Genomic DNA, 15,580 nt, shown 5'->3' with positions numbered 1-15,580 from the left:
CACGACTCTAGATCACATCTGGACCAACATAACCTCTCCGCTTACTTCAGGTATAATCACCGATAGCACTACAGACCACTACCCCACATTTCTCTTAACTAACATTAGCAAACCACCTCTAGAAACAAGGGAGTTAAGCTTTAGGCTGCACAATGAAACTGCTATAAACAATTTTATAACTGCTGCTGATAATGTCAACTGGGAGTCCGAATTAGGTAACATAGGGGACATCAACCTAGCAGTGCAATCTTTTCTACAAACAACTCTTAGCCTTTATAACACCCACTGTCCTAGGCTTACAAAACAAGTCACAAGCAAAAGGCTTAACAATCCTTGGCTTACAAAGGGAATACTGAAATCCATTAACAAAAAACACGACCTTGAGAAGAAGTATAGGTTAGGAATTGTCTCCAAAGAATTCTCAAAGAATTACTCATTATTGCTAACTAAGATAATTAGACGAGCCAAAACTAATTACTACGAAGATAAATTTACTCAAATAAAGAGCAACATTAAACAAACTTGGAGCACAATTTCACAAATATTGGGATCAAAGAAATCTTTAAATAACAAACCGACTCTCCTGTCTAATAACGATGGTCAGCTTTCAGCCTCTGATTCTGCTATTGAGTTCAATAGGTTCTTCTCTTCCATTGGTTCATCCCTTGCAAATGATATTCCATCTTCCAGTACTGACATTAAGGACTATCTTACAGGTAACTATCCACAGTCTCTGTACCTAAAGCCTATTAACTCCACTGACGTCAATGAGATAATCCTTTCCCTTAAAACCAAGTCTGGTGCCCTTGAGGAGATACCAACTTTAATTTACAAAAAAGCCTCCAGATCTTTAGCCCCTGCTATTGCTTTGCTCTTCAACAAGTCACTTGAACTCCAAACCTTTCCAGATATTCTAAAAAAAGCGAGAGTAACGCCTGTCCACAAATGTGGTGACCCCACAGATGTTAACAACTACAGACCTATATCAATCCTGCCAAACTTGTCAAAAATTTTTGAAAAACTTATATACAAGCAGCTTTACTCATATCTAGCCAAACTCAATATACTTAGCCCTTGCCAATATGGCTTCAGACCCAAAAAAAGCACTAACGATGCACTTATTAGTATGCTTAACTCGATTCATACAGCTCTTGATAAAAAGGAGCTCCCTGTTGGGTTATTTGTGGACCTGCGTAAAGCTTTTGATACTGTCAACCACCAAAACCTTCTTCTTAAACTACATCATTATGGAGTCAGAGGACACTCCCTACAATACCTCGAGTCCTACCTTACTGACAGGCTCCAATATGTTTCTGTGAATAATACAATTTCTCCCACCCTACCCATCAACATTGGTGTTCCTCAGGGCAGCATACTTGGCCCTCTCCTCTTTCTCATCTACATTAATGACCTTCCAAATGCCTCCCAACACCTCAAACCAATTCTATTTGCTGACGACACAACCTTCATTTACTCCAGTCCTGACCCTCTTGCTCTAAATGCCACAGTAAATACTGAGCTAAATAAAGTCCATCTTTGGCTAACTGCCAACAAACTCACCCTTAACATTGACAAAACCTTCTATATTCTGTTTGGCAATAAATCCTCTAGTCTTATAAATCTCAAAATAAACAATACCCAAATTAGTAACAAATTAGATGGCAAATTCCTTGGCATTCTCATTGACCACAAGCTGAATTTCCAGGGACACATTCTAAATATATCAAAAAAAGTTTCAAAAACTGTGGGCATTCTTTCTAAGATCAGATATTATGTACCACGCCCTGCTCTGGTGACTCTCTATTACTCCCTTATCTATCCTTATCTCAACTATGGTATTTGTGCTTGGGGTTCTACTACCCAAAATCACTTACGTCCTCTAATTACCCAACACAAAGCCGCTATTAGAACAATATCCAACTCTGGCCCCAGACATCACTCGGTACCCCTACTCAAATCTCTTAATATGTTAGATATTAAGTCACTGCACATTCTCTCATGTGTATTATACATATATAAAACGCTAAACTATAATGCCAATCCTGATCTTAAAAGCTTCATAGAAGGTTGTAACAGAACCCATGAGCACCACACCAGAAATAAATACAGTTTTGATATTCCTAGAGTACGTCTTAATCAAACTAGAAATGCTCTGCAAATCAAGGGGCCCAGAATGTGGAATGACCTTCCCAACCATGTTAAAGACTGTCCCTCTCTCAACCAGTTTAAGATAAAAACTAAACACTACCTAATAAATTCCCTGTAATCTACCTCACTCCTCTATTGTCAACCCATGTCTGTTATTTTCTTTTTTTTTTCTTTTTTTTAATCAACACTGTTTGTCAACCTATTGTATTTGTGCTGCTTTTTCAGTCATGTTCCCCCTTTTTTTTTATCTTTATTTGTATTTGTTCTCAACATCTTTTATTCTTTATGCTCAATTAGTATTAAGTTCTAGATATTAATGTTTTTTCTTGCCCGAAACGCATTGCGTAATAGTGGCTTTAGGCATTGTATGTACTAGCTCTATCTATATATCAATCCATTAATGTAACATCACTTGTATGTATATACCTTACCTGAATAAACATCTGAATCTGAATCTGAATCTGAATCTCAGTTGTTTATACGGACTCCCCCCTCAAAGTATAGGCCATCGCCCATTGTCAGGACAACTGCACTTCCAGCTGCACCCGTGGTGCGGTGTAGGGAACCATCAGTGTATATAATTTGAGAGAGAGAATGCTCTGTGGACAGAGCATCAATATGGCTTAAGGCGTTGAGCTTTGCCTCAAGACGAAGCTTGGGCTGATCTCTAATTTGCTTCTTGGGTGGAAAGGGAGGGATTAAAACTGGAAAGGGTGTAACCTCCCAACAGGGAACTCATTTTTTATCAAGAGCTGCATGAATCAAGTTAATCATACTAATAAGTGCATCGTTAGTGCTTTTTTTTGGGTCTGAAGCCATATTAACAAGAGCTAAGTATATTGTGTTTGGCTAGATAAGAGTAAAGCTGCTTGTAGACGAGTTTTTCAAATATTTGACAAGTTAGGCAGGATTGATATAGGTCTGTAGTTAACATCTGTGAGATCACCACATTTGTGGACAGGGGTTACTCTCGCTTTTTTTTTTTGGGGGGGGGGGGAATATCTGGAAAGGTTTGGAGTTGAAGTGACTTGTTGAAGAGCAATGCAATAGCAGGGGCTAAAGATCTGGATTTTTTTTGTAAATTAAAGTTGGTATCTCCTCAAAGACACTAGACTTGGTTTTAAGGGAAAGGATTATCTCATTAACATCAGTGGAATTTGTAGGCTTTAGGTACAGAGACTGTGGATAGTTACCTGTAAGATAGTCCTTAACATCAGTACTGGAAGATGGAATATCATTTACAAGGGATGACCAAATGGAAGAGAAGAACCTATTGAACTCAATAGCAGAATCAGAGGCTGAAAGCCGACCATCGTTATTGGACAGGAGTATTGGTTTGTTATCTAAAATCTTCTTTGACCCCAATATTTGTGAAATTGTGCTCCAAGTTTTTTTAATGTTGCTCTTTATTTGGGTAAATTTATCTTGGTATTTAGTTTTGGCTCGTCTAATTATTTTAGATAGCAATAACGAGTAATTCTTTGAGAATTCTTTGGAGACGGTTCCTAACCTATACTTCTTCTCAAGGTCATGTTTTTTATTAATGGATTTAAGTATTCCCTTTGTAAGCCAAGGATTGTTTAGCCTTTTGGTTGTGACTTATTTCGTTAGCATAGGACAGTGGGTGTTATAAAGGCTGAGTTTTTTGAAGAAAAGATTGCACTGCTAGGTTGATGTCCCCTATGTTACCTAACTCTGACTCCCCGTTGACATTAGCAGCAGTAGTTATAAAATTGCCTATAGCTTAACTCCCTTGTCTCTAGAGGTGGTGTGTTCATGTTAGTTAAGAGAAATGTGGGGTAATGGTCTGTAGTGCTATCGGTGATTATACCCGAAGTAAACGGAGAGGTTATGTTGGTCCAGATGTGATCTACAGTCGTGGCAGTACTATCAGTGATTCTAGTAGGTCTAGTGATTAAGGGTATGAGGAAGCAGGAATTCATACAGTTGAGGAAGCTAACAGAAGTAGGGTGTTCTTTAATTTATATTTATTCTTCCTATGATACAAATTTATTTTATTTAGTTTATTATAACTTTACATATTTTACTTTATCCAGCTTTAATAAAATATTCCCTTACCAGAGTTTCAATCTGCCTCCCCCAAAATGAACGAGTTTGGTTGGATATAAAGAGGAGCTGCTGTTGACCAGACCACACACTAGAAGGTGAAGGGACGACGACGTTTCGGTCCGTCCTGGACCATTCAGTTGGTCTTCCAAAATATAATCTTTCCTGCCTCTAAACTAAACAGACGCCGTCTTGTTGAATCTGCTCTAATACACAACGTACCCAAAATTTGCTCTAGTCCTGGCTTTGTTGCCGTTTACTCTTCCCTTTCACAGTATATACTCAAATGCTTTAATCTTTTGTTAGAAAGATTAGAGCATATACACTGAAAGGGAAGAGTCAACAGCAACAAAGCCAGGACTAGTTCATTTTGAGTAGGTTGTGTATTAGAGCAGGTCCAACAAGAAGGCGTCTGTTTAGTGTTGAGGCAGGAAAGATTATTTTATTTTGGAAGAAGACCAATTGAGAATGATCCAGGACGGACCGAAACGTCGTCGTCCCTTCACCTTGTGTGTGATCTGGTCAACATACTTCAGCCACGCTCATATGATCAGTCATATTTACCACATTTGCTATAAAAATCATCTGTAGAGAGAATGACCAGTCGCGCCCTTCAGTTCTTCGGCCAATGTTGATTTTCCAGAGCCTGGCAGTCCTGATAATCAGTTTTACGCCCAGAGAGACCGTGTTTAAAGTTTCATTTTTTTATTCAGCGTAATTTTTTGTTTAATTTTAGAAGATATCTGGGAGGTTTGGACTGCGTTGGAGCTCATTCCTGAATGCCAGAGGTAATTGTTGTTCACTGAAGCATTTTGATTAAAACCTATGGGTATTAATTCTGGTGTTAAACACTCAGAAGTATCATGCTCTCTATTAACTTTAAAATCAGACTCAAATGCAGATCTGTGGGGAGAAAGATAGTTTGAAGATGACCCACTATACATTCCTCCAAGGCTGTTCTGTGACGATGCAGATTCTGCTTCATTTCTTGACTTGTAAGTTGTTGTACTAACATATGCTCCCATATTAATATTGGCACTTTCACTGCTTACACGAGGCACTGTGCCAGTGGCCAAAGATTCCGGTAAAATGTTCTCACTTTTTGTGCTTTTCTGACTTACAGGTTTATTGTATATATTAAAAGATTCACTGTTCAGCTGTTCAAAATTAGCATTTGATCTTCCTGATGAACCCGTTTGATAATCACGGCTACCGTCCACAGGTAACGCATCACTTTGCGTTGGAGAGTTACGAAGGATAGAGTCCGCATCCTGCACACTAGAAAGCCGGTTTCCAACGTCTGGCATTACTAGTAACATCTCCCTCGCACTGCTGGCTTCCCATTCACACGATTCAATTATCTTAACTTCTTGCTCACTGTGGTTCTGCGACGCCATGACTCTTGCCATCTCACTTCTCAAGGCTGAGGAACCTGAACAAACCCGACGAAGTGCGTCTGTCTTCTTCACCAGTACCACTGCTTGCTCGTGTTCTCACACTACCTCTCACCTTCAGCCTGGTAAAATAGTTGAACATTTAAATTACTCTTCTTGAATTTTTTTTAAAGTAATATATTCGTGACCAGTATCAGTTTTGACCAAAGAGCCAGAGCTCAACCCTTGCAAGCACAATTAGGCGAGTAGACGAGTATATAAACAAACTCGAGGGGATAGGGGGGGGGGAATCCATATACAGCTTTCCTCGTGAAGTGTGGCGATTATAGTAATAAAATTAGTATTTTCATCACCGACAGTCTACTCTATATACATCTTAATGTTACCCTACTCTTTATCCATCACCTATTAATATCCGTGCCTTTTACACCCTACTCAGCTCGTCCTAAAATACAAAGGCCATTTTTTTCCCCATGCTACTGCCGAACCGTGTTTGGCACAACCATCTATAATAACTGAATAGGGTCGAATTGTGAATCATTCTGTCTCCATTCACCGTAAACTATCATACAATAGTCAGACCAGTTTCACAACCAGCTATTAATAAATATAAGCATTTTCAACTATTACCTCAATGATAGGCCCCAGTATGTTTATGTGAAGGATGCCACTTCTCCCACACTGCCAATTAACAGGTGTTCCACGGGGTAGTATTGTTGGTCCATTTATCTTATTTACATCAATGACATTCCAAATGCTACTCAAAACCTGAAGCCTTTTGCTAATGACCTTAATTTTTTCCAATGCAAACCAGTTTTTTATAATTGTCAGTTTAGAACAAGAATTCGCACAATTCGTTAGAAATTGAGAGACGAGGGCAAAGAGAAACTATAAAGTTCGTATAGCAGGCCAAGCAAAGGCAAATCCTAAATTTTTTTTCAGTTACATCGAACAAAGGTTAGGGAAAGGATAGGTCCATTAAAAACAGAGGTCAGAACGGATAATGAAGAGACGAGTAGTATTTAATAAATATTTTATATCTGTATTTACTAAAGAGGAACTTTACAATATGCCTTCAGTCGAACAAGTCTATGTGGGTGGGGACGAGGACAGGTTGACTAGTTTAGCAGTTACCAGGGAGGATGTAATTAAATAGTAAAACTCAAACCAAACAAATCCCCAGGGATGGATGAAGCGTTTGCTAGGGTGCTTAAAGAATGCAAAGAGGAGCTTTGCGAGCCACTGTACCATATTTATATCAATAGTCGGGCAGAGGGGAGTGTTCGCCTAGCTCTGGGCGGAGGTGGACGTGTCGCTTGTGAGCTCCTGGTTTGCTGACCCGTGGTAGTTTGTGTGTGTGTGAGCGGACCCTTGGGGCCGTGGCGGCTGGAGGGATGGCGAGGGATCCCTCCCCTTCCCCCGTGTGAAGCGGAGGGATACCATTGGCCTAGAATTTACTGGCCCAGCGTCTTACCCGGCAGTTGTGGTGGTGGTGATCGACATGTTGCGGGTGGAGCTTGGCGTCTGTATGCGGCGTTCAACTTTTATCCTGGCATCGAGCTGTTGTGAAGTTCTGCTCTACGGCTGTGTATCGTGACTTTGTGGACCGCTATGACGGGAAGACATTTACTCTGCCTGAGGATGGTGGTTCGGTGAAATTGTCGGGCAGGTGCAGTGAGACTACCTATGTGGCAGTTCAAGGTGCTCCCTTCGAGTCCCCCGACTCTTCTCCAGCGTCATTTTACCGGTATGGGCGGGTCTTTAGTGTCCGGATGAATGCAGTCTCCTCCAGGCGGTGGAAGGGTATCCGGAATGGGACCCGCACTGTGGTGCTGCGCTTTAAGTACTCCATCCCTTCGTCTCTCCAGCTTCTGGGCTTCATGGTACGCGTGTTCTATGGGGGTCAGCCCCGGACGTGTTTCCGGTGCGGACTCTCGGGCCATCAGACTGCGGGATATGATGCGAGCCGGGTCGGGCCTGTGAACCTCTTCAGGGAGGAGGACTTTTCCCCGTTGGCGGTCCCGGACCTGTCGGAGGGTGCTGCTGTGATGAGTGATACTTCCCAGTCGTCTGGTGCCCCGTTGTCGATCTCTGATGCCAGCCTCGATGTGGCTGTGGGTGTCTGAGTGGAAGGTAGTGCCTCCCCCGCCTGCCTGCCTGCCTGCCTCGTCTCCAGTTGTGTCTCCTGTGGTGTGTGGTCTCGTGACTCCGGACGTCGAGGCTGCGCCTCTGCCGTCTCCGGCAGCTGTCTTCGACCCGTGTCGACGTGCACACTGATGTCTCCTGCGGTGTGTGGTCCTGTTCCCCGGGTTGTTGAGGCTGCGATGTTTAGTGATCGTGCGCTGCGGGGAGTTGCGCGAACAACCAGCGGTTCTGCTACGGTGCTTCCTGGTGGGGGTGATAGTTCCTACGATCTGCGACCTGTGTCAAAGCGTTCGCGGCGAGCTTTGAGTCTGTCTCCGCCTCGTGATGAGGCCTGGGCCGACGTCAGGGAATTTGAGGACTCCGGAAGTTCGTCTTCTGTGGATGGTGATGTGTGCGCCGCTGTTTGAGTGCCTGCGGCTCTTGTGGGCCGTGTTGCAGCGGTGATGGGTCCTGTGGTGGGATTGTCGCCTGGCCCTGGTCCAGTGTCTTCTCGGGCTGCCTCCGCGTCACCGGTTGCTGGTTCCCAGAGTTGGGAGGTTGTGGCACCGGCCGAGATTGCGGGAGGGGACTTTGTGCTGGTTCTTAAAAATGCTTCTGTTCCAGCGGCCTCCGTGCCTCTGGCGCCCATGTCTGTGCCTTCCGCGCTTTTGCCCTCTGCTCAGCCGTCCTTTGTTACTCCGCCCCCCCCCCCCTGTGGGGTCGGCTCCTGTACCATCGCCCTCTGATTTGCGTCCCCTGCGACTCCGCCCGCTATGTTGCCGGCCTGTGTCCGGCCGACTCCTGTGCTTCAGTCCCGTGTGGTTCCACCATCTGTATCAAAGCCCTCTGTGCGGCCTCTTCCCGTGCCTACCGCCCCCCGTGGTGGAGGGCGCAGAGCTGGATGTTCGCGACTTCATCCATCGACCGCGAGGATCACGTAGTCACGTTAACGCGCCTATGGAATTGTGGGTACAGTGGGATGCCTACAGGAAGAAGTAGGCGTGTCGTTTCTATCCGGATAAATATGAAGACGATTGTGTGTGATTCTTGCTTTGTGTTGCTTTATTTGTTTTGATGAGCTATGTGATACGGGTTATTTTTTTTTCCCGTTTCTTACCTAGTTATTGCTGGGTTATAATGCTCGTGTTTTTTACCGTTTCATTGTTACTCGTGTTTAAGATTCCATTGCGTTTTGTATGAATTTTGTGTTTTCCTGTTCTACTGTTTGACGGTGTGTTTCTGCTTTGTACATGTGAATGATGCTGTTTATTTTCTGTTTTGTTGTATTTGGGTTTCCCAAATAAAAAAATAGTCAGGCAGTGCTAGAGTCATGAAAGGTTGCTAATGTGGTACCAATTAAGAAAGATAGATCACTTGCGTCAAACCATCGGCCAATTAGCCTAACGTCTATTGTGGTAAAGTTACTCTACTCGATAATTCGAAATTCAATTAGTCTTCATCTTTAAAAACATTAATAAAATCAGTCGCAACATGGTTTTACAAATAACCGTTCATGTTTAACAAATTTGCTATATTTTTATTCCAGCATAGTTGAGGCAGTTTATAGTGGTAAGGATTGTAATGTGTACCTTTACTTTAGCAAAGGTTTTGATACAGTGCCACATGAAAGTGATTAAAAAGATAGAGGCTCATGGTTTTGGGGGTGCTATATTAAGTTGGATTAGGGCATGGCTATACCGAAGGAAACAGTATAAATGGGGTTAAGTCAGAGCGTGAAAATGTAAGTGGAGTGCCTCAAGGCTCTGTCCTGGGACCTCTAGATAATATATATAAATGATTTAGATTCAGGTTTGAGTAGCAACATTTGCCGATACAAAAATCGGTAGGGAAATTAACACTGAAGACTCTCAATCACTTAAAGTTTATCTAAATAGGGCTTTGAAGTGGTCAAAAGATTGGCAGATGCAGTTTAATGCTGATGAATGTAAAGTTTTGAGGCTAGGTAATAAGTTATAAGATACGAGCTAGATAGTGTTGAGATTGTTAAGTCGGATTGCTAAAGGGATCTGGGAGTTATGATTAGTATAAATTTAAAACCAAAGGATCAATGCATTAAAGTTTATAATAAGGCAAATGGGACACTGCCATTTATTAATCTAAACGTCAGTAACAAGATACCCGTTCTTCAGCTATATCTTGCTCTGGTTAGGCCCCATTTAGATAAAGCAGTTTAGTTTTAGTCGCCGTACAATAGAATTTATATAAATTCAATTGAACGTATCCAGCGTAGGATGACAAAGTTAATTCCCCAAATTAGAAATCTTTCATATGAAGAAAGATCAACATTTTAAAGTGCATTGACTGGAAAGGTGAAGACTTAAGTGACATGGAGGTTTACAAGTGGACGAATGGACATAAAGGGGATATTAGTAGGATATAAAGTGTATCAACACAACACAAAACAATGGGTATAAATTGGACAAGTTCACATTTAGGAAAGACTTTGGTAAATACTAGTTCGGTAACAGAGTTGTTTATTCGTCGAACCAATTACCGCGTAACGTGGAAGTGGGGTCCCTTGATTGTTTCAAGCGTGGGTTGGATATGCATAAGAGTGGGATTGGGTGGTTATGAATAGGAGCTGCCTCGTATGGGCCAATAGGTCTTCTGCAGTTGCCTTTGTTCTTATGTTCAACAACAATAAGATTATGATTATGTTCAACATGTTATGTTCATAAGAACATAAGAATTATGTTCAACAACAACTATGCAAATAAAGGGACCCAGTTTATGGAACTGGCTTCCTACTGAATTGAAAAGCTGTCCAACTTTTACATCATTCAAAATCAATACTAAAAAGTACCTAATTTCATCTTCATAGTTTCACTTTTTGCCTTAAAATCGCACTGTATCTTTTGCTACCCAGTCTCCCAATCTTTATGTACCCAATCTAAACATCTTTACCATTGTGATCTTTGCTGTCAATCTGCTGTATGGTGTCTATTAATCTTTTTTAAATTACTAATTTTACCAGGGCTGTCAATGCAATCAGAGCTTTAATATAACAATGTGCTTTAATATACTTACTAAGCTCTCATCTCATTTTCTCTTGTAATGTATCTTTATCATTTATCAATTCTGATAGAAATTACCTACTTAAAATTATCTGCTAGATTAAGGACCTGCCCGAAACGCTGTGCGTACTAGTGGCTTTACAAGAATGTAAATACTGTACTATCCAATGTATTCTCACAAACCCAATGTACCTTCTTGTATATATATAAATTAAAATAAATAAATAAATAACATTTTCCCCCCACTCTGACTTTACCCCATTTACCGTTTCCTCTGGTATAGCCATGCCTTAATCCAACTTAATATAGCACCTCTAATACCATCAGCCTTTATCTTTTTTAATCAGTCTTTCATGTGGTACCGTATCAAAAGCTTTGCTAAAGTCAAGGTACACATCACAGTCTTTACCGTTATCAACTGCCTCAACTATGCTGGAATGAAAAGTTAGCCAATTTGTTAAACCATGAACGGCCATTTGTAAAACCATGTTGCAACTCATTAATTTATGTTTTTCCAAAAAGGAACTACAATGCAGGTTCAAGTAGTAGCTTAATTACAAGGGAGAGAGAGGGAGGGAGGGAGGGACGCCGAAGGAAAACAATCTACTTTAGAATGGTCCAGGACGGACCTAAACGTCGACTCCTCACGTTCTAGTGTGTGGTTTGGTAAACATTTCAGCCACGTTATTGTGTCTTCTGCAAAACAGGACAATTCACAAACCACTTAAACGTTTAAAATCTTTAAGGGCTCGGCACAGGTCCACTTGTTATTGTCAACCCACTTGGGTTAATCTTTATCTAAATCTACATCCTCCCCCCCCCCCAACCTTTCATTTACCTGAATATTAGCAATTTCCACCAATACCAGAATTGCTAAATGCCCTTTGCGTTTTTATTATTCGTTACAAACTTCACAAACCCTAATGACTGGATGAAGTATTTGTGCGACTCACTAACGATTCTGTGCAAGGTAAGGCGGTGAATCTAGAGCCGCCTGTACTTTCCTCAAGTAATCCTCCAGACAATGGCAGCAAGTACTCTGGAAATATCTCCAGAACGTTACTTGATGACGACGACGTCCCTTCCGCAGACTATCACGTCAACTAAGAGTTCTCCGTTACAGCTAGGTTCGTCTCCGCCGGGTAGTCAAGGTGTAGCGACAACTGGCCTGCACCATCTCGCCTCGCCTCGCCTCCCTCGGGGTGTCAGGTGACCTCAGGGTGTCACTATTGGTCGAACCGCGATCGCTGTTCACCAATCAGCCAGTAAGTACTACCATTTAACTCCGGTGTCGTTGGGTCGTTCACCGGCTCGTTCTCAGATCCTGTCCAGCCACACAAGAAAGTAATAATTCTTTTATATATAAATACAATAAAAAATAAAAAATTATGCTGGGTCCATAGAAAGAAAACGGAGCACCCTGGTCCAGTTGAGCGGGAACTCTACCATGTGTAAACGTTTCATGTGGGAGTGTGACTGCGGGTTGCTGAATGGAGAATGTAATTGCTGCAACCCGTCGTCGACTCAAGTCCATTACATTCAGCGGTCGACCTCACAGACACGTTCATAAATTTTTGCATGCTGTTTATGTAAACGGGAATTTTCTCAAATATAAATTAAAATTTGTATCTGTAGTACGAGGGTAAAGCATTTACCAACCCGTCCTCGACTCAAGTCCATTACATCCAGCGGTCGCCCCCACAGACGCATTCATAAATTTTAACATGCTGTTCATTCAGAACAAGAATTTTTTCAAATATAAATTAATATTATAATATATTAGCATATTGTGCATATATAGGCATAGGTTAGGTTAGGTTAGGTGTTTAGGTTCGGTTGGCGATTATTTGCATTTGTAGTACGTGGGTGAAGCATTTATAGCGAAGTGGTTCGAACAAAACACGTCAGTGAAGCACTTGTTCCGGAAGTGTTCGAACGAAATCAGTTGTGAGTCGTGTGTAAACCGTTTTTCATTCATAAACAGGGGGTTTGGCGGGTGCATGGAATCACTTTTAGATCTTTGTTTGGAGGACGGGCTGCATTTACAGCGTTGTGGTCCGAACAAAATTCGTCAGTGAAGCACTTGTTCCTGAAGTGTTCGAATGAAATCAGTTGTGAGTCGTGTGTAAATCGTTTTTCATTCATAAACAGGGGGTTTGGCGGGTATATGGAATCACTTTTGGGTCTTTGTTAGGAGGACGGGCTGAATTGCTGAATGTAAGTCTCGGCTCGTGAGCCTCACCCGTGCAATCCGTCATCGACTCAAGTCCATTACATTCAGCGGTCGACCCCACAGACGCATTCATAAATTTTTACATGCTGTTCATTCAAAACGGGAATTTTCTCAAGTATAAATTAATATTATAATATATTGGCATATTGTGTATTTATAGGCATAGATTAGGTTAGGTCAGGTGTTTAGGTTCTGTTGGCGATTATTTGTATTTGTAGTACGTGGGTGAAGCATTTATAGCGTTGTGATTCGAACAAAATTCGTCAGTGAAGCACTTGTTCCGGATATGTTCGAACGTCAGCAGTTGTGAGTCGTGTGTAAACCACTTTTCATTTTTAAACAGGGTGTTTGGCGGGTGCATGGAATCACTTTTGGATCTTTGTTTGGAGGACGGGCTGCATTTACAGCGTTGTGGTTTGAGCAAAATTCGTCAGTGAAGCACTTGTTCCGGAAATGTTCGAACGTCATCAGTTGTGAGTCGTGTGTAAACCGTTGTTCATTCATAAACAGGGGGTTTGGCGGGTGCATGAAATCACTTTTGGGTCTTTGTTAGGAGGACGGGCTCCTTTGTTTAAAGGACGGGCTGTTCACAGCGTTGTAGTTCGAACAAAAGTCGCCGGCGAAGCACTTTCATAAACACGGGGTTTGGCAGTTGCACGAAAAAAAAACACTTTGTTTATGAGGGTAGTCTGAACAAATCCTTCATGCAAACTGCACCTACTATCAAGAAAAAGGCTGGTTCAACCTTAACGACGAGCGGACGTCTGGGCACTTCCTCCACCTGGGAGGAAGCCGGGTTACGTCCTGTTTTCGCGTTTTGGCCTTGCTACTGCCGTTTGGCATCCCTATTCATCGGTCCGGTTGTACGACACCTGGTGCACATATCGCCTTGGGTCACGGGATTGTTGATAGATTTTTTTTGACGTTCTGGCTGGTTCTCCCGGCCGGGTGATGGTGTTCGGGGGCCGGCTTGGCCGAGAGGTGCCGGGGGTTGGCAGGTCTTGGTGGGCTCCTGGTGTGCCCTCAGCCGTGGTGGGCGGCTGGCTTCTACTCTGCCGGAGGACACTGGATGACTTTTGCGTTTTAGTTGGGGCCCGAGTTTTGGGTTTTGCTACCCAGTGTTCTCTGTGGAGTGGGGCCGGTGCGTGTCACACTGAGGGACTCCTGGGGCTCCCCAATCATCTGCCTATCTGCGTTTTTTTGCCACATGACATATTAGTTTCTAGTGATTGGCGTCACTTGTTTCGCGATTAGACTTGGCGTTTCACCTTTGCGGGCTTCGCGATTAACCCTTAACCGGGGCACATCCGATCCCACGATTCAGCCCGTCCTCCAAACAAAGATCCAAAAGTGATTCCATGCACCCGCCAAACACCCTCTTTATGAATGAAAAGCGGTTTACACACGACTCACAACTGCTGACGTTCGAACATATCCGGAACAAGTGCTTCACTGACGAATTTTGTTCGAATCACAACGCTATAAATGCTTCACCCACGTACTACAAATACAAATAATCGCCAACAGAACCTAAACACCTAACCTATCCTATCCTATACCTATATATACACAATATGCTAATATATTATAGTATTAATTTATACTTAAGAAAATTCCCGTTTTGAATGAACCGCATGTTAAAATTTATGAATGCGTCTGTGGGGTCGACCGCTGAATGTAATGGACTTGAGTCGAGGACGGGTTGCACGATTGTGGCCGCCTCTAAATCAACAATGACAACAACTATCAAGAAGAAGAAGAAGAATAAGGTGTAAAAGGCAGTTGCACGAAAAAAACGTTGTACAAGGCACGGATATTAATTACAATAATATAAAGAGTGATGGACAAAGGGTAGGGTAACATGAGATATATACGAGTACACTCTGTAGCGCATAAAAAAATACTGAATTTTCTTAAACTACTTCAATCGCTGCACTTCACGAGGGAAGCAGTATGTGCACTTTCCCCTCGGGTTTGTATACATATGAAAACTCTGATATTGGTCACAAATATATTATTGTTTTAAATTACTCGGCATGAAATTTGTTTTAATGTTGAACTATTTTATCAGGTTGAAGGTGATAGGTGCAGTGAGAACACGAGGAAGGGCCGGTACTGGTGAAGCAGACATAGACGCACTTCGTCGGGTTTGTTCCAAGTTCCTCAGCCTTGAGAAGTGAGATAGCAAGAGTCACGGAGTCGGAGTACCACAGTGAAGCGTTGACGAACTTGCAAGAAATGTTTGGAACAGTTGTTGAGCAAGAAATTATTGAGATGATACTTGAATCATGTGGATGGGAATCCAGCGATGTGAAGGAGATGGTACTGGCAATGACAGACCATGGGGACCTTCCTTCTAGTGTGCAGGATGCAGACTCGATCGTTCGTAACTCTCTAACGCAAAGTGATGTGCTATCTGTGGATGGCAGCAGTGTTTATGAAACGGGTTCATCAGGAATATCAAATGCTAATTCTGAGCAGCTGAAAAGCGAATCTTTTAATATGTGCAATAAACCTGTAAGTCAGAAAAGCACAACAAGTAAGATTAACATTTTACCAGAATCTTTGGCCACTGGCAC

The 15,580-nt window shown here is 42.3% G+C and overlaps 1 long non-coding RNA gene across 1 annotated transcript; it reads right to left on the bottom strand.

Moving 5' to 3' along the window:
- Positions 1 to 4,119: 4,119 nt before the first annotated feature.
- On the bottom strand, positions 4,120 to 12,236 carry LOC123773386 (uncharacterized). Its single transcript, XR_011227991.1, has 2 exons — positions 11,722 to 12,236; positions 4,120 to 5,731 (listed from the first exon to the last, which is right to left on the bottom strand). It is a non-coding gene; the product is annotated as an uncharacterized lncRNA (long non-coding RNA).
- Positions 12,237 to 15,580: the final 3,344 nt, after the last annotated feature.

This window comes from Procambarus clarkii, chromosome 10 (assembly GCF_040958095.1).
Source record: "Procambarus clarkii isolate CNS0578487 chromosome 10, FALCON_Pclarkii_2.0, whole genome shotgun sequence".
Classification (NCBI taxonomy): Eukaryota; Metazoa; Arthropoda; class Malacostraca; order Decapoda; family Cambaridae; genus Procambarus; species Procambarus clarkii.
The sequence above is the reverse complement of the archived record's forward strand: the minus strand, read 5'-3'. Positions and strand labels throughout refer to the sequence as shown.